A 24518-nucleotide genomic window follows, 5' to 3' on the forward strand; every position below is an offset into this window, starting at 1 on the left:
CTGCACAGGAACCTCATCACCAAACTAGGACAGATGAAAAGCACCTTAGAGGTGCCAGCACCTGTGCCCAAGCTGCTCTCTAAGAACAAAGTATGATCCAACACATTTCCTTGGCATGCCGCAGAAGGAATTTCCACGGCTAACACAAGTGATGACTGCAAGACCTCTCAGCTGCTTGACTCCAGCTTTGTCTGGTAGGATCCCCTGCGTAGGACATTTTAGTTTGAAGGGGAGGCATTTTCTATCTCTTTTTTTCTGTCAGTGACCACTATTGTAATAATGTATTGGCGTAGTATTGTCGTGGTTGCCAGGGTAACCAAAGCCTGCAATATTGACCTCTTGGCACATTTGGAGGCCTAAGTTCAAAGCAATGATTCCCGTGGTGGCATATCTCTGGGAAGGGAAAAGAGAGAACATGTTTAGGATTTCAAACTCATACTTTTGCAATACTGACACCAGCAACACCTTTGCAGCTGGGACCAGTAGCTTCTTCCACACTCAATATAGCAAAAAAAATACATAAATAAAACAGGACAGATGTGTGGACAGCACTCCCAGAACTCAACCAAGGAGCATCTTATAAAAAGATGCTGCTGAAGATGAGGGCTCAGGTACAAACAACCTCTGGGATGATAAAACATAGAGCTCAATAGAAATCCAAAAGCTTCAAATAGATGGAATCAGCACACTTTTTGACAATCCACATCTATGCAGGAGCCTGTGCAAGCTCTCTGCATCCCTGTCTCTTCCATGTACCTCTGTGTGCATTCCCCACTGGCGGCCCTCATGTGATAGCTCACTTTTAATCTACTCATTAAATTCCTGTCCCTGGCCTGCGTGCTACAAACCTGCCTTCTGCTCACGTAAAGCTAACACAGCCACGTACAGACTCAAACGCTGCCTTGAAAGCCTTGTGACTGAGCAGCACAGCCACCGTGCTCGTGAGCAGCTGAACACGCTCCTCTCCGGTCCCCCAAGCCTAACCAAGCACTTTGCATTCCTCACCTGGGTTCTCCCACTTTGCACTTTCCAAACATTTTAACAGGGAAATGTACTTTTTTTAAGGGAATTGCTTCAGCAGCCAGGGACTTGGCATCTAATCTCAGCCCCAGCCAAGACTCAGTGCATGACCTTGGACAAGGTTGTTTTACCACACCAGGCCTTCAAGCTTCTTCTGCATTTGTTGCAGATTATAAACATCCTGGTAGTGCCTGGCAGGCTTAAAGTTAATTAAAGATTGCACAGCATCATCACAAAGATCATCAGGACCAAAGACAAAGTATCATTAGATTCATTAATGAAATAATCCTCCATCATGCAGTGAAGGGGAAATGTGCGCTCCAGAAGCAGTGGGCATAACAGCCAGCCTCAGGCCAGAGATCTGTGAGGACAGAGTGTTTTAAGGAATGCCAACCAAAATTCCTCCCATTTTACGCTAGCTAATTATCAGTAATGGTCTGCAGACAGGGAAAGCACAGGAACACGTATGAAAGGGCTTATAGGACACAGCTGCTCATCACTAGAGAACAGGGTTTTCTGAGGTCTAGAACTATGGACAGAAATATAACTAAAGGGATTGGAATGCAAAACAGCACGAGGAGATGGGGCAGACTGGAATAGCACTGCCATGCTGTGACAGGTGGGGAAAAGTCCTTCTTTTCTGAGTAGGAGGGAGCTCCAAACCTGAAGCACCACACTACAGGGAAAGACCACACTTCTAGTAAATGCAGTAAAAGGCGGCGTTTCTAGGGGAAGGGACTAGCCACCTGGTGAACAGGCTTTCCTTCCCCTTGCTCTGGCTGGATGGTCAGAAGGACCCAAGAAAGTTTGGAGGAACAAAGAATTCCCTGGTCTTCTCCACTCATTCCCATAAACCTGTATGCAATGCAGCAGAGACTGTGGTCTTTCTAATTAGTAAAAAATAAGGTCTCAGATGCAGCTCATTCATTAAAGATTTGAAAGATGATTATTAGTGCTATTGAATATGTCACTACAAATAACCTGGTTTCAACCTACCCTCATTAAAGATATCTAACCTTACTCCTTGTTTTCAGCAATACTTCCCTCAGTCAGAGGAAATCCAGGGGCTTGAACAGGACAAACACCAGCAGTGTATCACTGTCATCATCTTCCAGAGGGTTAGGCAAAGCTGATTCAGGGAAGAAGATGAGGATGCTGGTTCTCTTGCCCACTTCATAACGTGTGAATGAGCAGTACAAATTCTGGCTCATGCAGTGCCTGTGCTTGGCAGTGAACTGCAATAAAATTATTAGATTACCTGAGCTGATGGATCCTAGATGTTTACCAGGCAAGAAATCTGCGTGCACATTATCACTCCTCAACCTCTGCTTAATTGTTAAGGTTTTAGTGAGAGTTCAGTACCTTATGATAATGTGGTGAGAGTCATGGAGTAGCCATTGCAGAGCACAATGCACCTCTGGAACCATAAACTGTCAAAAGAATAGATTACAAAATATTATTACAAGTACCTCCACCAGGTCAGATCAGCATTCCCTAAGGGTCTTCTTGATGTTCCCAGGTAACTGCTGGGGTGGCATCAGAGGAGCACCAGCTGTACCCTATCAAGATGGGTCTTATCTTAGGCTATGTAGTGCCATCAACATACTAGAACATTTGTGAGGCATCTTGCTAGCCAGAGGACACAAGACACTAAAGAAATTGAGAGAAAATCAAGGCAGAACTGTGGGAGGTGCCCAACTTTCACACTTGGGGTGGAGTTTGAGCAAAAGAAAATAGATGGGACAGCGCAATACTGAGAACAGAGATCAGGGTATGACAGAAGTTAAAGGGAGGGAGCTGGAATCTCACAGCTTAAGTTCATCAGTACCAGAGCTGCTTGAAAGATCATTTTTAAAAGGGAGAGAAAGAGAAACCTACTGAGAGAGGAAATGAACAGCGACAGGAGAGAGAGGCAGAGAGGGCTGTGAAGTTGAGCACTGACAGAGAGAACTTTGAGTAGCTGCAGAGACCAGGGCTTTCAGCACAACTACTACTTCCCTCACACATCAGCTCCTCCAACACCCATCTCCAGCCCAGCCTTCATACGGGACAAAGGACCCAGGCAACTAACTCCTGCTATGGCAGAAGCTGTAACATGGTAAAAGCAAACAGAACTGGAAGACAAGAAGTAGAAGCATCATCTTCAGGGAAGAAATGTGGCCCCACCACTGCCAACTCACAAACTCTCCTTTTTCTTCTGCTCTAGACATAGGTTTCATTCTTTCATAACATGCAGAACTTTACAGGGGAGAGCCCACTCAACCACCTCTCTTGTCACACCCTTCTAACAAACCCAGTCCATACTGAGGCTTTTTTCCACATAAAAGGCATGCACTTCATGACCAGCGCTACCAGCACCCAAAGCTGCTCTGAAGTACCTCATGCTGAAGAAGACAAAAGGTTCTGACCCACTCAGCTTATTCTTTCCACTGGCATTTGATAACTTCCACAATGGCTCCTGCTCCATCCACAAGGGCACTGCTGTCAGCCTTTCCCCTTCCATCCCTCCTGGCACAGTTAGAGCCTGGAGTTAAAGCTCTTCACTCTTCTCCCATCACCACCATCACAGCCTATGACCTTTTCTCAAAGGCATGCCATCCAGTCAGTCCAGATTTCCTCTGGTCCACCCTGGTGCCCAGCTCTATTTCTATCTCCCCTGCAGCACTCAGGGCTGCCCCATGATCATGAGGCTCTCCAGCTGCACAGTGTCTGTCCAAGACATGACAATGCTGGGGGAAGAGCATTGCAATACCTGAGTCCTGGAGCCCAAAAAGCAGCTTATGGAACCACAAAACTACTTCAAGCTCTCTTCTAAAAGGTCTGTCTGTGAGTGAGTATAAGGATTTGCTGGTCAGGAAAGGCTTCCAATAAGATTCAAATCTACCAAGAGAGATTCAGAGAGGCAGCAGTTTAGCGATGATGGGGCAGTCACAGCAGTATCAGACATTAGGGCAGCTGAAGCAGGATGCATAATGAAGAGCTATGGAAAGCTACTGAACTATTCTGAAGTACTTCCCAGAAATGACCCACATCTGTTAAATACAGCCCTTACTGCTGTTTGAATCCACCTTCTAAGCAGCAGTCAAAGCAAAATCTCATTTACTGCCAGTTTTGCCCCCCCCCCCAGTTCCTGTCCCTTTTTGGTCATTCCTCTTTCTGTACACTATTCATCCTTTCATTGTTTATCCACAGAGGAGAGAGGGGCAAGATTCCAGTTACATTTCCAATTTAATTTATTCATTTATTTCATGACAAAGCTCGTGACACCCATGACAAAGCCTCGTTGCACGCCAATCAGCTCAACAATGCATCCTTTCCTCTCCAATTGTCCTTCAGGGGACATTTTATGCACACATTTGTATTGCATCATCCTATTGACTCACTTGTAATGGTGTCAAGATGCCATTGTGCAACAGTTAGCTGAACTTATCTCTATTTCCCTTCCTGTGTATCTGCACATAAACCCCAAGCTGCCAGTCTCCACCCATGAGAAGCCACTGAAACACTGATTCATCTCTCATCAAAATTCCCCAAACAAATAGACATGGCTAACAAACATTTCAAGAAAAAAGCTTTCTTCACCTAAAGTGTGTCTGGCAAGCACTGAGATGCTTCCTGCAAAAGAAACAAGGGTCATTCCTACCAACCCTTTTTAAAGGCTCTCACAATGTGTCCCGAGAATCAGTGATAGTTCGGGAGGTCTCTTAAAGAGTTCTACAAACATAGGGTTTTGAGCTCCTGACAAAGTTGTCCTGTATCCCAGCTCCTGACCACTTCTGCCCTGTGAACAGCATCCCTTGTCCCCAAAGAGCATGTAAAGGTGTTCTTTAAATAAAGGAATTTGAGTGGAAACAGATGTCTGGAAAGGTAATCCCCAAGTAAGGCCAAGCTGTTCAGGACCTTGAACAACTTGCGTTTAGAAAATCATTTGCCTCAGGTAAGTCTCATTCATTCCTCCAGACAGAGACGGGAAACCGATAGCACTGTGGGATGTCCACAAGGCAGGCACTCTGTAAGTGACAGTCAGTACCAGGCGATCACTGCTCAAGTTTAGCTAAGACACCTCCCACCTCACTGGTGCTGTTTCTGTCTGCCCTGCCTTCAAGTCACTGCCTGGCAGAACACAATCCTCCAGGTCCCCAGTGCGACTTACTGGGTGCGACTTTTCCCATCCAGGTTTTATCCAGAGTGGGTGGTTTCAACATCTTTCCACAAGAATGACTTGTCCCCCATCACTAGCCCCAGACCACAGTAGCACTGAGGTCAGAAAAGGGAAGAAAAGTTAACTTACTCAGTGTGACTTTCATGTGAATTCGTCACACAGACCTGAAGAAGGCAATGGAAAGGCTGGCACAGAAGAAGCAGCCACACTCCAGCCAGGACCACCCCACCACACAGCCCACAGGGCCTCTCCCCCCCGCCCCGAGAGCATCTCCCGAGCCCTGCAGCCATCAGACCTGCAGACGAGCCCCTGTTTCAGAGTTTGGAGCCTCCAAGTGGCTGCATTTGAGTGAGGCCTTGGCCAGACAAAATGAAACGCAGCCTCCTGGTAACGAGCCCTAGTAAAGGCAGCAGCTAAGGGGACACGCTTACAAACTGAAGTCTCACAGGGCTCCAGCAATCACTCACATCAGTCTGTAGAATGGCACGGTGACAGTGCAGAGATGGGAAGGGATTGGCCATGGCACTTCCTGAGCTGAACAAGCCCCTGGCCCCTCCGCTGGCTCCCTGTGGGGCTGGGCTAGTCCCAAAGCCTGGCTCCCCCTCCTGATTCCCACAGCCGCCCTGGCCATGCCCACTGCCGGCGTAGCTGTGGAGTCCCACATCGACAGCATGGGCTCCCTCACTCCTTTCTCCCCATAGCTGCCAGCTCTTCAGGATGTCACAGAGAACAGTGAGGACCTTCAAAGAGCCCCTGTTGCACAAAATGATCCGTTATCCCACAGACAGGCAGTAGGATGTGGCTGTGGTTCTTGCATACGAGGTCCAGAGGACAAAAGCTCACAGAAACAAGAAGAAATGTATATACAGGAGAAATTCTCTGGTCCTGAAGAGGGCTGCTCACCTTGAGCAAGGTGCTGTGCTGATTCAGAGCATGAGTGCAGCCCACCCCAAGTGCCCTGCTCTACACAGGTGAATTTGGGACTGCAGATGCTGTGGGGAAAAAGACCTCCATCATTTGCACCCATCTCACTAAACTTACACTGATACATCCTGGTGATTAAGCAGAAGTGACTATTTCTGTGACAAAGCCCAGCCTTTCAATGGTGATATGAGAATTGTGTTTCTTTTACTCTTGGAGGGAGGTTGCAAGCAGGCACTGTAGCAATGGGTCTCTCCTGAACCTCCTACACACACCACACAGGGCCTGCCGATTACTTCTGGGCTGCTACACACATAGACATAACACAGGTAAACACCCACCTCTGGACCCTAATCCTGCAAAGATCACAGCAGCTTTCATCAGAGTGTGACTGCTGGACCTCCCCCACACAGAGGAATTTAATTTGTGTTTCACAGAAGCACATTAACCCTGCTCTGGCCTACCACAGCCCCGTGCACACACATCCCACAGGCCGCAGGCCTCACACAGATGCTCATTGCAGCCTTTCAGTCCCTGAAGGGAGCATACAAACAGGAGGGGAATCAACTTTTTAGAAGGGTAGACAATGGCAGGACAAGGGGGAATGGATTAAAGCTAAAGGAAGGAAGGTTTAAATTAGATATTAGGGGGAAGTTTTTTACAGAGAGAGTGGTGAGGAGCTGGAACAGGCTGCCCAGAGAGGGGGTGGGTGCCTCGTCTCTGGGGGTGTTCAAGGCCAGGTTGGATGGGGCCCTGGGCAACCTTGTGTAGCTCCAGGGCTGGAGGTTGGTGGCCCTGTCTGTGGCAGGGGGGTTGGAACACTTTGATACTTAGGATCCCTTCCAACCCAGACCGTTCTATGATTCTATGAATGCCTTCGAAAGCAGCTGTTCTTCCTTTGCCCTTGCTGCAGAGGCAGCATGTTGGGTGGACACCAGGGAAAAGGCACTTTACAATTGAACAAAACCACAAAAAGATTTTTACACTTTAGGAAACAAGTCACCTTTTAGATGCATTTCTACTCTCCACCCCCCCAAAGACATCCGAGATTACTTGATTTTCTAAAAATATACCCCAAGCAGGCACAGTTAAAGCCTCTCTGGAGAAGCTCAGCTTTGCTAGTGACAGACATGAATGCAAAGCCCGTGCACAGCAGGGCTGCATGTGGTGGGACCATTTGCAGAACAGGGCTCAGTGATGGGGAGACACACTACAGCAATTAACATGTAGCTAAGAGAAGACACCATGACCAGGACCTGTGCTTCTTCTGGCTGCCACAGCAGGCTCTGCAGTAAAAAACTTTGCCTCTGCTGGGTAAAAAACTGTTTGGATGGCCAGGCCCAAAGAGTTATTGTGCCAGGGAGCAGGTTGAGTCACTGACCCTGGATGTGTTTAACAGACGGGTAGATGAGGTGCTCAGGGATATGGTTTAGCATACGGCAGGTATAGTTGGACTCAATGATCTCAAAGGTCTTTTCCAGCTTTGTGAGTCTGTGATTCTGATGCCTGTGTGCTGCCATGTAAGTCCTGACACCTAGGTCTGCGTGGATCTGATTCACATAAACTTGTCTACTCCCTCCCCTCTTCAGTCATGTCCCATTTCTGGAGTCTCTCCACTGAAGGCATCAGTGGCAGGAGGGACACCTCCTTCTCTGGGCACATAGTGGTGAGTGCTGGCTGGGAGAGAGCATGTATTGAGGTCTTTTTACCTACACTGAGACAGATCATTAGCTTTTTGTTCCGGAAGAAGGTGAAGAATAGCCTCCGTGTTGTGGATCTGGCTTTCATGGTGCCTCCATGCACATCCTGCAAAACTTTGGGGACACCACCAGTCAAAACCAAGGTTGATAAGCTTTTTCCCAGCACTTTTGCAGAGGCAAGCAGGCTGCACATCTATCCCACAAGTCTGGACTTTCTGATGCCATGCCTCTGTCCCTACAGCACTGGTGTCTGTCACCCCCCCCCCCACTGCCATCTCTGTCTGCTGACCCCCAAGACCCCTGTGCATAGAGTAGAACAGCTGCATTGGGTCAAGCCCTTCTCTCATGGTTTTGCTGGATGCTCTGGCCAGTCAAGGCAGCAGACAAGCACTGGTCCCACCCATATCTGAGCCCCAGAAGCAGGCTCTGAACCGGAAACAGCAATTGGGAGCTGTGTGGCTCATCCCACCACCTGCACAAGACCCATGGGCACAGCTAGCATGCTCAGTAAGCACTGGAGGCACCTAACTACTGTACAAGGGATGTTTCCTTCCTACAGCCCCTCTGTTCCTCCAACAAGGGACACAAGAGAGCCTGCAAAGTGCTGCTTTGACTGCCAAGCAGTAAAGTCCTGTGATCAATCCTTGTAAGTCGTGGAGTTTGTAGTGTTTAGGTGTCTGAGTCTGACTGACAGCCTTAATTATATAGGGACAGCGTCACAGCTCAAAGAGACCGTTCAGGCTGGTGAAAAACAGAAATAATACACTCCTCTTTTGCAGGGCTGGTGCAGAAAGTGAGAGCTCAGCTTACCCATCTGATGGTGATCATCTAATTATCCTCAATGAGCTAGATACAAATCCTGGCTCAGCAGAGGGAAGTGCTCTGTGATGCTCTCAATCCACCCTCTTGCCCCTATACCCTGGCCTGGAAAAAGACCTTTGCAAGGTCCCATCCAAGCGATCCTTCTGCTACTACCACCCAGCTGGAGCATGGCTGCCCTCTGAGACCCAGGGCTGGCAGCTGTTCTCTCTATGCCAGAGAGCTCCAGCGATCCCCAGCTGTGGGCAGCACATCAAATGGGAAGCCCTGGTAGCCTTGCAAACTCTAGACTCTTAACTAGACTTATGGAGAAAATCTTCAGGTCTGAGCTGCAATTTGATACTTGCAGCTTCCCACCCCTCTCATCCGTCCCCAGAGTTAATATCAGCCTGGCACATGGAGGAGTTTCTTGCAGTTTGCTGCTGCTGTGCTTTCCCCAGGGGCAAGGTAAAGCCAAGGGAGGGGCAGCAGGTACAAGGAGTCCCATAATCAAACACAGCAACCACGGAGGGTAAATTTAACATTTTGCTAGTAAGAGAAGAATAGAGGCAGGGTCAAGCAGGTAGAAGATCCCATGTCCTTCTTCTCAAGACAAATCACCTGAAGCCATGCCATTCCACCTGTCCTGCACACAGGAGCTGGAAGAGGTGGAGGACAAGCATCTTGAGCCAAGGTGCCTTGTTGCTCTGATAGAAAGGCAGTTGGGATTCTTCATGTAGCTGGGGCTTTCACCAACATTTCCCAGTTTGCATTGAGCAAAACAGTCCCAAAAGCCTGTGTGCATGTTTGCACTCATTCATGCAGAATGCATCCTGGCTGCCCAAGGGCTTCATTTGCCCACTTCTACTTCTCTCAAACCTTTTAGGATTCATTTCACAGAGGCTTTTTCTGTGTGATTCCCCCCTTCCATTTTAATTAAGGTATTTGTCTTCACAGCAGGAAATGTAAACTATGCAGCAGACAATCTTGATATATATTTTAAAAGAGGAAAAATTGTTTAGCAAAGCTATTATCTTCAGATATTCACAGAAGCAATCACTAGCCCTGTTCCTAGAAACCAGAAAAATCAGAGGAAAAACTGGAAAGATGGATGCTACTCCTTTAACAACTAGAAAAAAGTGATGAACAAGTTTTTAATTCTCTGCCTAGAAACGAAGGGTCAGAATTTTGGTGAAGAAAAAGCCATTCCTCTTAGCAAAATGCACGAGCTTTTCCCTAAGAAACTGCAAGAGCTGAGGAGTAGCTGAAGTCTTTGGAAATCTGCTGCTCGGTACTATCTATCACTGAAGTGCTGGCTGCTAAGCACTGGTGAAAACCTCGTTATGTCTAAGCTTAATTGGGAGCTGAGTGCTGCTGAAGATGTGGTCTGGGTTGTGTGTGCTGACTCTATCCTGGCAGTCAGCCCTTCATGCCTGTGCTGTCTGCTGTTCTGTACAGAGGAGCTGAAAAGGAAAGAGCCAATTTAGTACTCAGTGCCTCAGTTTCCCCAATTGCAAAACGGGGATTATCATGGTACAGGCTACAAACCTCAAATTGCTGGCATAGAGCAGCTACAATGAATCACTGCAGCAGACCAAGAATAACACAAAAAATACCTAAATAGATGAGGCACTGTGTTCTTCAGAGAGCAATTGATTAGTTGAGCTATACTGTGATTTTTTTTCCGTTGCAAACTTGGGAAAAAAAATAAAAGTCCTAGAAAACGAGAGCACATTTTTGCTGATTCCCCCTTCCTACACCATCCTCAGCCTCTGCCTTCCCTGTTCAAGAAAAAAAAATAAATTAAAAATCAACTTCTCTAAATATTGTTTCTCTCACATCAGCCCAGCAGGAGAGGCAGAAATCAAATTATAACCACTGAAATAACCATCAGCGCTTAGTGCCTGGAGGGTGGGTGGAGACACTGGAACATTTTGCTTTAGGTTTCCAAAAAAAAGAAAATAAAAAAAATCTATCTTTATTAAAATAAACAAGTGCAAAAGAAGAAAGAGAAAGAAAATCAATCAGCCACATTTACAACAGGGAGATATCAAGCAAAGAGTACTCCATCCAGAGAGACAGATGAGAGCAGCAGGAACCAGACCCCCTCTGTCCTTCTCTCTTGGAAGAGATTTTTCTTCCCCTCTTCTCCTGGATATATGTCTTGTTGCTTATGGAAAAGTACTAGAGAGAAGTTTTTCCAGAGGGTACAACAGGAGGGGGGGAAAGCAGAGCCATCCACCGTGTGCCCACCAGATAATTCAAGACAACCTCTATGAAGGGGATCACACTGCTTTCAATACCTACAGGATCCAGCAATAATTTGGACAGAACTTGCTGGGTTTATACCTCTTCAATACTTTGTAGATAAGAACAGATAAATACCAGGATTGTCACATCCAGATATTTTTACAGAGTTTCTCTCCTGCGGGGATTATTTCAGGAAAAAGCATGTGCTATATGGAAATGCTGTTGCAGCCTTTCTGTTCATCTCTACAGCTCTCCCTGGTTTTTGGCTAGAGGATCAGTCGCTTCAGGAACCAGCAAACTAACAAATCCACTTGCAATCTTTCAAAACCCAGCTGCTGGCCAGCAGGATATTATATGCAAGACCTGCACCAGGGCTCGTTTCCCACCAGCGTGTATCTGAAGACCATCTCTCTGCCTTTGTGAGCCCAGGAGATGAAGCTGGACAACGTGACAGCAATGGGGCATGGTCAGCTTTCCTCACTGCACCCAGGGAGATGCATTTGGTGCACCTTGAAGTATAGGTGCCACTGCCCAAATTAGCCCTAGAGCTACCTGGCCAGACACCTGGCTAAGCACAGCTTGTCTCTTTGGGGAAGGTTTGTTTGGGCCTATGCAGAAAGGGGGAATGGCCTCACGTGTGCCTAAACAACGGACCCCTCCATGTACAGCTGTGAGGAACCACCTCACAGAGCATCCACCATGCATTTTGGAAGATGTCAGCTCAACAACACACGTTCAGGCCCACGTTGTGGCACGGCATGTACTTATGTCTCCTCCGGTCCCAAGATGATGGGGCGATCCTGCAGCAGCAGCCAGCAGCTTGGACCCAAGGCTTTGCCCTAGTTGGGGACAGCAGAGCATTGGGCATCGCTGCCTCCTAAACCTCCTCCCGCACCTTGTCCCTGGAAAGCCACCGCACCTGCAGCAGCTTCGCCTCCACGGAGGGGTTAAAAATCCAGTGCAGTTGCAGAGGAAGCCGAGGCGGTTTTGTGCTCCTGCAGTGCCATCATGTGCTTTAGGTACGCACTGCAGAGACACTCCTGCCTGACAAAACTCGCGGGGGCCAAGGAGGCAGATGAACTGGGCAGCAAAACCTGTGTCCCTGTATGTCCCAGGTCCTGGCACTGACCACCCGGGAACAGAAGGTCCTGTGGCCACCACTGCTACATGCACACCACCTCATGCCATGATGCTCTGTGGGCGACCAAATGGTTCAGCAGTTTCGATGCCCTTCAGCACAGGACTGAAATCAGCCCCACATCACACAGGGCTGTTGCAGGCTAGGGAGATCTCAGAGGGGAATAGCAAAGGTTCCCCAAGAACAGAGCCATGGAGTGGAAATTGGGGATTTTGCCCTCTGTTTTGCCTGGATATTTCCCAGTTCCAGACATTTTGCAGCAGGTCCTTCTTGCTGCTTAATAAACCCTGCTCCAGCCGTGGCAGGTCCTCAGCTCCTGTCAGCAGGTGCTGTGCCACATTGTTAAGTGGCTCCATGGGAGAGAGCGCTCATTAACAACGCTGGGAACAGGCATTGCGATGCCTTGACAGCACCTACAGTGACAGCTGTGAAGTGCCCCGATCGGTGACGGCAGCAGCGACTGGCAAGCACAACGTGGGGGACCTGGGAAAGGGTCATCCAGCAGCAGAGCTGGGGACAGGGGAGCCCTGTGCTACACACAGAGCAGGAAGGACAGCGCACGGGGTGTCACTGCGTTCCTTTTGCTTGCTGCTGTCTGGCTCCCTGGTGGGAAAAGGCACCTTGGGATGCTGCAGCCATGTCCCTTGGGAGCCAGACCTCTGCATCTCAGCCATCAGCATTGGTACTGCCTCTCCACAGGGATAGCTATCAATAACTGTTGTTGCACAGCCTGTTGCCCCTTCCCATTGCCCCAGTCCCCTCCAAGGCACAACTCCACATGAAACCCTCCTTCGGCAGTCATGTTTTCTCCCATTGCTGTGATGCCAGCTTTCCAGCCCAAAGCTTTGGCCATTCACCCTGCCCTCCACAGCTATGACCTTTCCTCCCCGTGAGCCTCAGACAAGCAGCAAGATATGCAAGCACAAGCCCTAACCTATTCTGCAAGGAAAAAAAATGAGCTATTGCATAGGAAAAATGACCAATTGCAAGGGAAAAATGAGTAAATGCAAGAAAACCCCAACCATTCAGGGCAGAAGCCCTGCAGAGTGGGTAGGAGAAGGTGGATCCACATCTGCTGTCAGGCTTGGGGAGAGGATCTCAGGGTATGCACGTGCTCACCAAGAAAGTAAAAATAAACAGGATGAAGTAAAAAATTTTAAAAAGCACCAGAGGGTAGGAAAAATAGTGGTGTGGTCTGATGCCAGCTGGGGGGCAAACTGTAGGGCACGCTGCCAGATAGCTGCAATGGGGTGCTGGGTTGTGAAACCAACTGACAAAATGAAATAACCTGAAATAGCTTTTCTGGGGTGAAAAAGAGGAAAACAAGGCCTGGTGTCACGTGAGGGCAGGCAGGAGCATGGGGCCACTCACAGCCAGGATGAGGCATGGGGGTCCCTGCTTTTTCCTCCTGCCCTGCCAGCCCGGGCAGCCATGCAGAATGGGACCCCTGCCAGGCCAGCCTGCCCTGTTCCCCACAGCTTGGAGTCCAGCCCTGTGCTTCGGGCTCTGCTCTGAGGTTCCCAGCCATTGCCCTCACCACAGCAAGTGGCCCCTGGAGCTGCTCCGGGGACAGGTTTGCATTCTGAGTTCCCACAGACTGGCTGCAGCTGCTACTTTCTCTTTTCATGGCTAGAAGGGGGGATTGTCCTTCCTCACCACCCAGCTTGCATCCAGGTGTCCTTAGTCACGGTGGCCTCTGTGTCCCCAGAGATACAGCCCCCCCAGGCCTGTCTCAGCTGCATGGCACTGAGTGCACGGCAGCCCCCAAAGCCCAGCAGCCAGTTTCAGCCCCTCACCATGCAGGCTGTATCCATTTCCCTGCCCTCATCAGGCACTGCAGACCCCGGGTTGGCATGGCTGTGGGGGAAACAAGCAGAGCCCACCTCCACGGTGAGAATCCCAGCCCTGTCCCAGTTGCCAGCCATCCTCATCCCCAGCCAGTGGCACCTCCCTCTGCCATGGGCCCCCCAGGTGCTGCCTGGGCAGAGAGATGACATCCCTGGAGCTGATGAAACTGCTCCCTGGAAGCAGGCAGCTGGGAGGGTGGTTGTTTTCCTGGGACGTTGTCACAGCCTCAGTGAGACCTTCCTAGGAAAAGGTCAGGTAAGGGAGTAAATCCCCCCACCCCACAACGCCCAGCGGAGAAGCAGAGGGGTGAGGTGGGATGGGACAGGGTTCCCATGGAGAAACTGCCAAAACCCTTCCTCTGTCAAAGCTTTTGGGTTTTTTTTCAGAAACTTTGTCTTTTTAATCCAACTAACAAGGCAGTGAACTAGGTGTTAGAATTCGCTTTGGCGATGCTCCCACCTTGGCACCCAGTATATTCCTGGTTCCATCTCACGCTACAGCTCTCTAGCTGGACCCCCCTTCACTGCAGTACGTGGCTGTGGCTGGCTATGTGTGGTTATTACATTTTAATGGGAAAAAAAAATATTTGGGAGAAAGTAGGTTCTTTGCAATCGAGTAATATAAAAAAGGATCTGCCCCAACCAGATTCTGACAAAAATTTCTTCTCAGAGGAAATGTATGCCAGTCTAAGTGGATGAAAGAAGTTATTAAAGTGAAATCACAATATTTTACATTCATTTTCTAGCAGTCTAAACGACAGTGAAAGCATAAGCAAAATTAGAGGCATTCATACATTTTCATTTCTCTCTTCTTTGCAGTTCCTTACCTGTCCTAGCCTGTTCCATCTGGAGGAAGGTTTCCAGCCAGACATACCTGGCAAGGAGTCAAGGGCAGAGTGATGCCCTCAGACCAGCGTCCAGGGCTGATTTTGGGGTAAAAAAAGAGACAGAAAAGCAGGACTTATTTAACCTTACACTCTTTGTTAAAGCTTTATAGAAAAGCACCGTTGTAGAGAGAACTCTGACACTGTCCATCCCACGGATACCCTTAACATGTGCCTTCCATCACTGTGAGCCAAAAACTTCCTACAGCCAACTCTTCTCTCAGCCCCTTCTCTACTTAAGCATATGTTTAATTTGGAATCACGTTGACAACGGTGGGATGCAAGCGGTTTTGCTTAGATGCTCTCCTGATGTGGGTGTCTAGCTACTGATCAGCCCTATCCCTCTTCCTTCCCCCACTTTGAGTCACACTTCCCAGTTTTTTGCTGGTCACAGTGTCTATTTTAATAGATGGGAAAGAAATGCCACTTCAGGCTTACTGTGCTGCAGTCAGCAGCCACCCATCTAGGAGCTGCTGGATTGCTGCTTTCTAATTACCCCTTGCATACCCTTGCAGCTGGTGGCAGTGGGAATAGGGCAGGTTTGAGGTTCTCCCCATGCCTGGAAATGCAGCAGGCGCCCTCATGTCTGCTCAGCATCCCATAAGGGCCAAGCCTCTTGCAGTGTTTTGGCCCAGAGGCAGAGAAAAAACAGCTTTGATTAGAAATAAGCAGGATGATTTCCATTCAGAACTTCCAAGGAGATATTAGGCAGGATCAATAGAGCAAACTTCTCTTTAAACACCATCTGCAGAAGACAGAGATCCAGAGTTAACAGGGAAATGAGCTATCTGACTCAAAAGTACTGTCCTTTGATTTCATCTTATCCCTGTGCCAAAGCAGCCAGCCCTTACGTGTGTGATGTGCTTTGGTGCTTACAGAAACAGCCTCTGGAGGTCCAAAGACTTTGTCCAGGAGCTGGGAGAAACTCTTTTTGCCCTAGAACCAATGGGGAGGGGGAGGCCTGAAGAGGCAGTTTGCCATCACCCTACTCCCACAGTGACAGGAATTGCCCTGACCCCTCTTGAAAGCAGGTTAAGCCCTTCCCGTGTGAGCAGGAGCTTTTCTTTCACCTATTTACCCACGATATCTGCAGGAGGGCTAAAACAAATCACCAGAACAGACAGAGCACAAGGGCTCTGACAGATTATCCCCTAGTAAAGTGAGCTAAGATGCTGCACGACCCTCAATACCTGCTGGACGCTGCCATCCTACCACAACCAGCCGATCCCACCACGGACATCTGACGGAGCCGTCACTCCCCGCACTGAGAGGAGAGGCAGAGGAGGCAGCACGAAGGCACTGCGTGCGAGCTGCCAGCCACCCACTTGCGTCTGCCAAACTTCCCAGCGCGCTCCCCCAGCCCAGATGAACAGTGTAGGTTTGGTCACGCCACCGAGGAGCGTCACCGCTTCAAGTCATGAGACCGACTTAAAAATAATAAATGGTGGTAAGTGAAAAAGGCTCACTTCCTCTTCGTTCCCCTGGGGTTTAGGGGGGTTTTGCAAGCCTTCAGAACTCCAGTTTTCAGGGTTTTCTATGCTGGCTGAAAGGCTGCAGTTGCTTCAGTGAAATAATTAAAAAGGCCTGAGAACAGGGCTTAGAAGTTAATCAAACGAAAAGAAAAATAAAAATCCAAATGTCACTGTATTTGCAGCAAAACCCACCAGAACTGACCTCTTTGGTCAGGCAGTTTGCTTGCCTGTGTATTTACAGGACTTACTGAGGTGCAGGAGGAATGGGTATAACTTAACATGGGGACATGGATGTGTTTTTTAACTCCTGCAAGTAGTTGATATAACTTTAGCGTTGGGTCCTGCTTCCTGTGCCATCCCCTTTCCACAGCAGCTGCATCAGCTCAATCAGTGACTGTCACCAGCATCACCTTATGCTTTTGTGTACAGACCCTGATACAGGTGAGGAGTCTGGCTCCCATCCAAGCTGTAGGTACCAGGGCAGAAGGTATCCACAGGCACACACAAGCTGACAAACCCTGTGAAATCCACTACAGACTTACCAATTCTTGTCTCCATTAGCCCAGGCATCTTTATGCCGCTCCCTATTTTGTGAGCCAAACATGTCCAAGGGATGGGAGGTGAAGAGAGAATGATTTTTCACTGTCTTTTTAATGCAAGAACTGGGAACATCGAGTTAAATTAAGTAGGTGATACGTTGGAAACAAAATAAGATACCCAGCGTCATACAGCAGAACTGTGGGACTATTTGAGTGGAGATTTTGTGGATGCTCAAAGTTTGCATAACTTTAAAAAATGACTAGGCAAGCTTGTGGAAGAAAATTCCAGTCAGAGCTAGAAACTAGAGAGATCTCCCTGGGCTGCAGCCTGCTGGAGGCTGCTAGAGAAATAGCACTGTGTGATAGACCTGTTCCTATACATTTCCCAAAGCACACGCTGTTGGTCACTGCTGGAGAGAGAATACATGGCTGGATGTATTTGTGCTCTGACCTAGCCTGGTCATTCTTTTTCCTTATTTATACCAGTATCAGAGAAGATTTGTGCCATTGAGAAGCTGTTTTCCTGTTTTCTGAAAAAAAAAAAAATTCCCAGAAACCCTCCTCTGAAGGCTGAATCTCATCAGGAATCAGTGCTGGGACCCCAGGGTGGCAAGTCAAGGATCTAAGGACTGTCTGAGTAGGAACATCACCAGAACAACCATCAGGGTTTATGAATAGACAGCACTGTCAGGTAGCTTGGGTGGAAAAATGCATTCCTGCTATCAGCTCCAAAGGCTCAGCCTGGCAAAGAGTATGACTGCAGATTGTGAGTGTCTGTTTCCTTTTCTTTGTTTCCTTGTTGTCTTTTTTTAAACAATCTGCCAATTCATCATTAAGAAATTAAATATTTTATAGCTGCTGTGATGCTGATGACAGGTGCCAGATTGATTGGTTCTGGCAGAGGAAATTTACTGCTCATTTCTTCCCTTTGCAGCAATAAGTTATGTGCACAGGGGTAGAAAGAGGGAAGAGCTGAAGTCTCCAAGCTGTCCAGATCTGACCCAATAAAGAGTTTAAAAATAGGTACAATCTGGAAACATTTTGGTGCCAACAACAACAACAACAACAAAAGCCCGGCTAGAGTGGCTGCGTTTGCTAGTCCTTTACACAGCGGGTGGAAGGGGAGAGTCCTTGGCAGGGCTAGCAGGGATGTCAAGGTTGCCCTGACTTACAGGACCCCCAGGACAGTGCTGTTTCAAACCAGCCACAGTGCTCCAAAAGGAAAAATCATGTAATTGAGCCACTCAGAGTCAGAGACCTTGAGTGCCGCTCTGGCCTTTGCCACTGACTTCCCGTACAGCCCTGAGCATCTCACTTCATCTCTCTCCTGGGGAAGTTAGGACCCCTCTCTTTTGGACCCTGGGTGATTTCAGACAGTTTCTGACTAGGAATGAGCTTATCTGTACAGCACATGGCACATCAGGGAGGCATCAGCTGGTGCCTCCCCTTCCCACATGCAATCTGCCTGCTCTCCCCAGAGCCCCCGTCTTGAACGGATCCCATCTCCTGGCCTGGGAGGAAGGGGATTTGGTGAGTCTGCGCCCATCTTTGATTGCCTCTGCCTCCTCCTTCTCCACTGCCTTTCCCATAAGCCAAGTTCCCCTGGGGCAACCTGGTTTATACAGCACTCGGCTGAGGAGACAGACGAGACACGTTCCCAGAGATGACACTAACAAGATTTACTACGTGACTAAGGCTTGCAATCGGTGGTGATAACTAGAGAATTACCCTGATAAATATTTGATATGATTTGGAGAGTAATAATAGATTTTTCTTGCCCACGATTTCCATCAGGAAGAAGCAAGGGGAAGGAGCTGCTGAAAAGGGGAATGTAATTGTGGCATCCGTCTTTCTGGCTGAGGTTACCTGTCCTTTGCAATAGATCAGTGGGGAATTGGGCAGGGGGATGTGGAGGGGCAGGAGGTGGCTGGGCATCCCTCAGCCCCACCACATTCCAGATCTGCTGGCAGGTCTGCAGCTCTGGGAGGATGGAGCATGTGACTCTGTGTGTGGGAGACAAACTGAAAGGTGGAGGGGGGAAAAAGACGGGGAGGACAGAGAAAGAAAACAGGGTGGAAAGATTCAGGGCAGCAATGGAGAAGGGGCTGGGCTGGTGATGGGGAGGGAGGGCTGGGATGCAAAGGGAGATTTCTCTGTGCTGTTGGATTGGAAGGGGCATGAGGGCTGGCTGCTGCTGCAAAGGCAGAGCATTCTTTGGTAAAGCATGTCAGGGTGCCTGCCCATGGGCAGTAACTCTGCTACCCCCCTGCCAGCCCTGCACCAGCTGCTGGGCAGAGGGAGGATTTGTGCCTGTGTTGGTCAGCCCTGGTCTCAGGCTGCAGGGAAACCTCATCACCTGTAAGCTGTGCCTTTTCTTTAATGAGAGCACCCCAACACCACCAAATCCCAATTCGATTTCAGCTCATCAAAGCCAACGTAATTCTGTTAACATGTAGCTCAGAGCAGCCGATATCTCTGTCAGAGAAGGTCAGAGCAGCCCGTGACACACAGCATGGCCTTGAAGACTGTGAAAGCAAATCTTCTCCCACTGCCACAGCACGGTCTCAGAGACCCTGCAGTTTTCATTGTCATTTGGTATCATGGGCAGCAGGATGGCAGTGCTGTCCTGGTGTCACAGGTCTCCCAGCACACCCAGCAATAGCCAGTAGCTGGCGTGTAAGGGTTTGGCTTCTGTCTTGCTTCCACCACAAAACCGCATTTAAGACCATAGACAAGTCTGCATTTCTGAGGAATTAATTCCTCATGCTGTCATTCACAGAACAGGACATCCCTGCCAGGACTCTCCAGCTGAGGATCAGAGATCCCCAACACAGTGGCCCAGTACAGAGACCTCCCTTTCCTGGCTCTGCCACCAACCAGTGGTGACACAGAAAGTCACTCCATCCCTCTGCACCTTCATTTTCTTTTTGGTGCTTCGTCCACCTGATGTAGCTGTCCCCTTTGGAGCAGGAGTTCGACAGTGCCTAGCACAGTGGCACTTGAATCTTTGGTTTCCAGCGGGATATAAATTGATGTGTCCTGATTTCCAGAGAAGCTGTCGCTGGTGGAAGCAGCAGAAGCTCTCTGCCTCTGAGACAGTGAGCCTTCCTTCACTTTGCTGCCCAGTTTGAGGCTTCTGACAGTTAAGTGTTCACCTCATTCTTTATTCCCGTCCTTATTTTGCACTCAAGTCATTACTCAGACAGCACTCAGTGGCATTGGCTAAAGGAGATTTTAAGCTAATGCAGAGAAAGCAAGTGAGAACAAAGATCACAGCAAGGAAAGTGGTACTTTGGCATGTTCACATAACAGCTACTCCATCAGGTGGAACATGACAGTTATTGTAGGAATCTCTTCATAAACCCTAATACACACTCAATTATATACTCTTAAGATTCCCTTTTTGTTCCATGTCATTCATCTAAAGAAGTGTCAGATGGAGAAAGGCAATAATCCACAGAGACTCCAATTCATTTTATCCACACGCTCGGGGATAGTTATTAATAGCAGAGCTGCTGGTTAATTGCACGTGTCCTGTTACAGGAGATCAATCACACACAGAAGAGCTTGAAAACAACTTAGTGTCATTTTACACAGAACTGTTTAGTCAGGGCTACACTTATGTCCTTGCTGGACTCATATAACCTTCTGTGAGGGTTAAGATTTGCTGTGGTTGAACTGGGCTGGAAACATCACTTCCCTGACTGTGTTTACAGCTAGCTCTGTTCAAGCCAGTGTTAGACTTTTGGGCTGTAGTGTAGACAGAGTCTGAGGGCTTGCAATATTGATATGCACAGCCTCCATGTCTTCGTATTAAAAGACAGGAGGAAGAAAAAGCCAAAGGGCTTTTCCTCTGTAACAGGCTGTGGCTACCATGGTTGTCTCTTCTGCCAGGAATAGGAGGAAAGGGAATGTGCAACACATAACAAACAAAACTAACTGCCCAGCTATTGATAAATCATCCATCTTTTATTTAGGATCACATAAAGTTCCTAGGCAGGGATACGGATCTTGTTGCATGAGATGCTGCCCACACATACAAACAAGCCTTCAAGCTCTTCTAATTTTTTTTTAATAACATAAACAATACTAACTCCACGGTGAAATCAGTGGATGAGAGGAGCCTTATCAAAGACAAACTCCATTTCCACCTCTCGTCGCTGTTACCAAGTCCTAGTCCTGTTTTCGTCACTTCACAGGCTCTTGAAATGAACAACAACAATTTCCATCATCACTTTGTAAAGGTTAATCTTCCCTTCAAGCAATCATCTTCATAAGAATGACAAGTTTAATTTTAAGGGATAGGTCTTAGACAATAAAGCTACAACTAACACTGCTGGGCTGAACAGACTCAGACAACCAGGGCTCAGTCTGTGATGATGGATACATTCAAATCCAGAGATTTGGAGTGAAAAGAAAAATTGGATAAAGCCTTCTTGGTTTTTTTCCTTTTCTGCCCATTAAGTTGTCGCCAGATGCCTTAATTTGATATTGTTATTATCACACAAATTACACCTACTCCATGCTTCATCTCATTTGGCCAGTGAGGCAATTTTACCCAACCGTGTTCTCTAGGGGGCATGGGATCTGCTTTGTCTGTTCTCCTCATCTCTGAAATAGCTCCAGACCTGGGCTCTGAGTCTGCTGCACATCAGAGCATGAGCCTTGCTCTAAATCGGGGAGTGGTGAGAGAGATGCTTCACAGCTTCCAGGCAGTTAGCAAGACTTTTGTGTCTTACCCTGAAGCCAGGACATCCAAAATCACATGGAAAATATGGCTGCTAGGACCCAGGACTTTCTTCTTTTTTCTGAGTCATGCACCTGCAACCTGGTTTTGCAGTACTGATACAAGGGGAAAACCATTTGCATCCTGACACAGAGATGTATACAGGTTCTCAAGTGCAAACATAATGTATCTTTTGTCTTAATTTCCTGAAAAATACATTGGCATAGCATCTTTTTGAGTTAAGGAGCACTCCCTGATGTCTCTTCTTACTCCCCAGCAGTGGTCCCATGCATGTTCCCTGTCTACTCTCCTCATCTCAGAAATAGCTCCAGATCTTGGCCCTGACTCTGCCGTAGTGAGAGAATGAGTGGAGTGGTCTCAGGGCGTGCGGGGGAACTAGCGAAGCATCGTGCGAATAGGAGAGGGTTGGCACTACAGCACCACTGGTCACTGGCTGCAAACCAGTTCAGAGCAGCTGAGGAGCTGGCAGTAAATGTGATGTCTTTGGGAAACCTAGATGTTTTGCCACCAAATGAGACCCCCTAGAAAGGCTGCCAGCTGCCCTCCTGCCCTGGCCTCTCTCTACAGAGCCACTTCCATCTGTCCATGCTTTGAAAAGGTTGTGGTGCCAACAGTGCTGGGCAGTGACCTTTGCTGCAGGGAACAAACACTGACCCTTGGGGGTTCACTGTTAACCTGCCAACACAGTGATCCCTCAGGAAAGCGAGGAGGGCATCCTGATCTAGTAGCTCAACACAAACAGGAGGATTAAGCCTAACAATCTGCATATGTATCTGAAAGAGGGCTCAGACCTTAACAGAGCTGTCTTCCCCACACAGACCTGCTCTAGGAAAAGGTCCTGAGCTGCCAGGGCAAGGAGAAGGGCAGGGGCAGGGGTAGGGTGGGTGACACAGAAGCCACAGGCACATACCTGCATGCTGGGTTGAGACACCCTGGAAAGAGTGGGGGAAGGATGCTCCTGTCATTCAGACATAGGGATCAGCTAACCTGAATCTCATGTCATGGTGAACAAAGTACCAAGTGCTAAAAACTCCTGAATATTTTTTTATGGCTGTAAACATTGGACCACTTTCATTTCCTGTGACTCAGTTTCCCTCTCTGCCAAATACAGATTGTGGCATTTTTTAGGGAGGAGGTAGCAAGAGTGGGTCCAGGAGAGCATGTGAGCCACTCTGTGGACACACAAGCATCACCAGCTGGGGCAACTGGCCAGGTATGAGCACATAGCATGGGAGCAAAGGTGCCACTTGCTGCCCTAACTTCTTGTCCCCATCCCCACTGAAGCTAAACCATCACCCCTTAAGCCAAATCCTGCCCACCAGCCTCTCTCCAGTGCTGTGTGGGAGCCGCAGACATGGAGAATACCAGTGACAATTAGGATTTAGCAGAGTTCCCAATGTACATCAAAAGGACAGGCTGACCCCTGCATGTACATTCAAGAGGTGAGACAGACAGGCAGAGCCCATGTCCAAAGCGTGTTGCAGTCCCCCAGCCCCTTGCATACAGGAGGCTTAACTTTATTTAAGAGGCAACAAGTCACTGACAATCCCTAATCCACAGCTTCTGCCGTCTTCCTTCCTCAGGGTCTGGCAGGTTTCCCAATGCCTGGCACCTGCTAACATCATAATCACAACAGGGAGCAAAACTTTAAAAATTTTTTCCTTAAACAGCTTTCTCCCCACCGTGCCAGCATCCACACACAATTACAACCTGTGTGCTGCTGGTCCAAAGCTGAGAAGAAAACCTGCAGCCTCACTGAAGCCTTCCCCCTCTCCCCCTCCCAGCCCCTTCCAGGGGCATATCACCTTGATTGCTCAAATCTGACTGTTTCCCAATCTTCTTTCATCTCACATTGACCTCCCAGCATGGCAGGCAGCAATAATCAAAGCTGTGACACGTGTGATAGCCCTGTGCCAGACAAGGCATTAACAGTTCCTTTAGATTTAAGCCCAGTTCATACCCACCCAGTAAACAGCCTTACCAGTGAGCTCCTCAAATCCATAGTTGGTTCATCAGAAAGCACTTGTCCCACTTTCACAAAAGGGCCTGGAAATGAGGCAAAAGGCAAAAAATCATATCCTGGGTAAAATGACTGTAATGCAGGAGCAACAGACAGGAGGGGAAAGCATGCACTGTGCAAACTGTACCAGCATGCCTGGTGCCAAACCATAGAATCATAGAATGGCATGGGTTGGAAGGGACCCCAGGGATAACAAAGTTCCAACCCCCTGTCACAGGCAGGGCCACCAACCTCCAGGCCTGATGCTACACAAGGTTGCCCAGGGCCCCATCCAACCTGGCCCTGAACACCCCCAGGGATGGGGCACCCAACACCTCTCTGGGCAGCCTGTCCCAGCCCCTCACCACTCTCAATGCCAACTTAGGCTCTGTAGGTATCTTTAGACAGCAAAATGCAGAGGAGGTTGCCTCATATGTTGATGTAAGTTAGGAGGAAAGTGGAAGAAATGCTAACCCAGCGCAATAAAAATGCAATAGCATGGGGATAGCAAAGTCATCACCAGGACCCTGAGCAGATTGCTTGGGGTCTTGCAGCATGCTAATTCCTCTGCTGGGTTGTGTTCCCTGGTTTTGTTACCTGTCCTGGCTACATTAGACTTGAGATTGTCCTGTGTCCTCAGGAGCATCAGGAATAAGAAAGCTGGCCAGAGTACTGGGACCAGCACTGTACCTGGGAGCACAGGAATGTGAGAGATCTGGGCTAGCAAGGACAGTCCCTGCCAAAGGAAAACCTTCACTTTTGTCCCAGCATCTTCCACCAGCAGGCAAGGAACATTTTCTCCTTACTCTGCTCTGCCTGCATTCATGCCCTGGCTGCTTCAGGAGATGTGTCCATCAGCTTATGGAGCCATTGTACTTCTCTGGAACTTCTGTGTCAATCTGTGTTTTACCAAATTAAACAAGCTGTTCCTGGCTCTTCTGCTCTCCACCCTGTGATGTGTTTTCCACCTTCTAGATCATCTTCTAGCTTTCCTCTGCATTCCTTCAAGGTTAAACATCCCTCTTGATCTTAGGAAGTCAG

The 24518-nt window shown here is 48.5% G+C and overlaps 1 pseudogene across 1 annotated transcript in view; it reads right to left on the reverse strand.

Annotated features, from left to right (window-relative positions):
• Nucleotides 1-258: 258 nt before the first annotated feature.
• Nucleotides 259-24518, reverse strand: part of LOC311198729 — a 66009-nt pseudogene continuing 41749 nt past the window's right edge. Inside the window, exons 3-5 of the transcript in view lie at nt 3773-3900; nt 2037-2293; nt 259-393 (exon numbers count right to left, since the gene is read on the reverse strand). The product of the transcript in view is annotated as an uncharacterized misc_RNA (transcript). The remainder of the gene's footprint in view (nt 394-2036; nt 2294-3772; nt 3901-24518) is intronic.

The sequence above is a fragment of the Gallinula chloropus genome (assembly GCF_964237585.1).
Source record: "Gallinula chloropus genome assembly, chromosome: 18".
Taxonomy (NCBI): Eukaryota; Metazoa; Chordata; class Aves; order Gruiformes; family Rallidae; genus Gallinula; species Gallinula chloropus.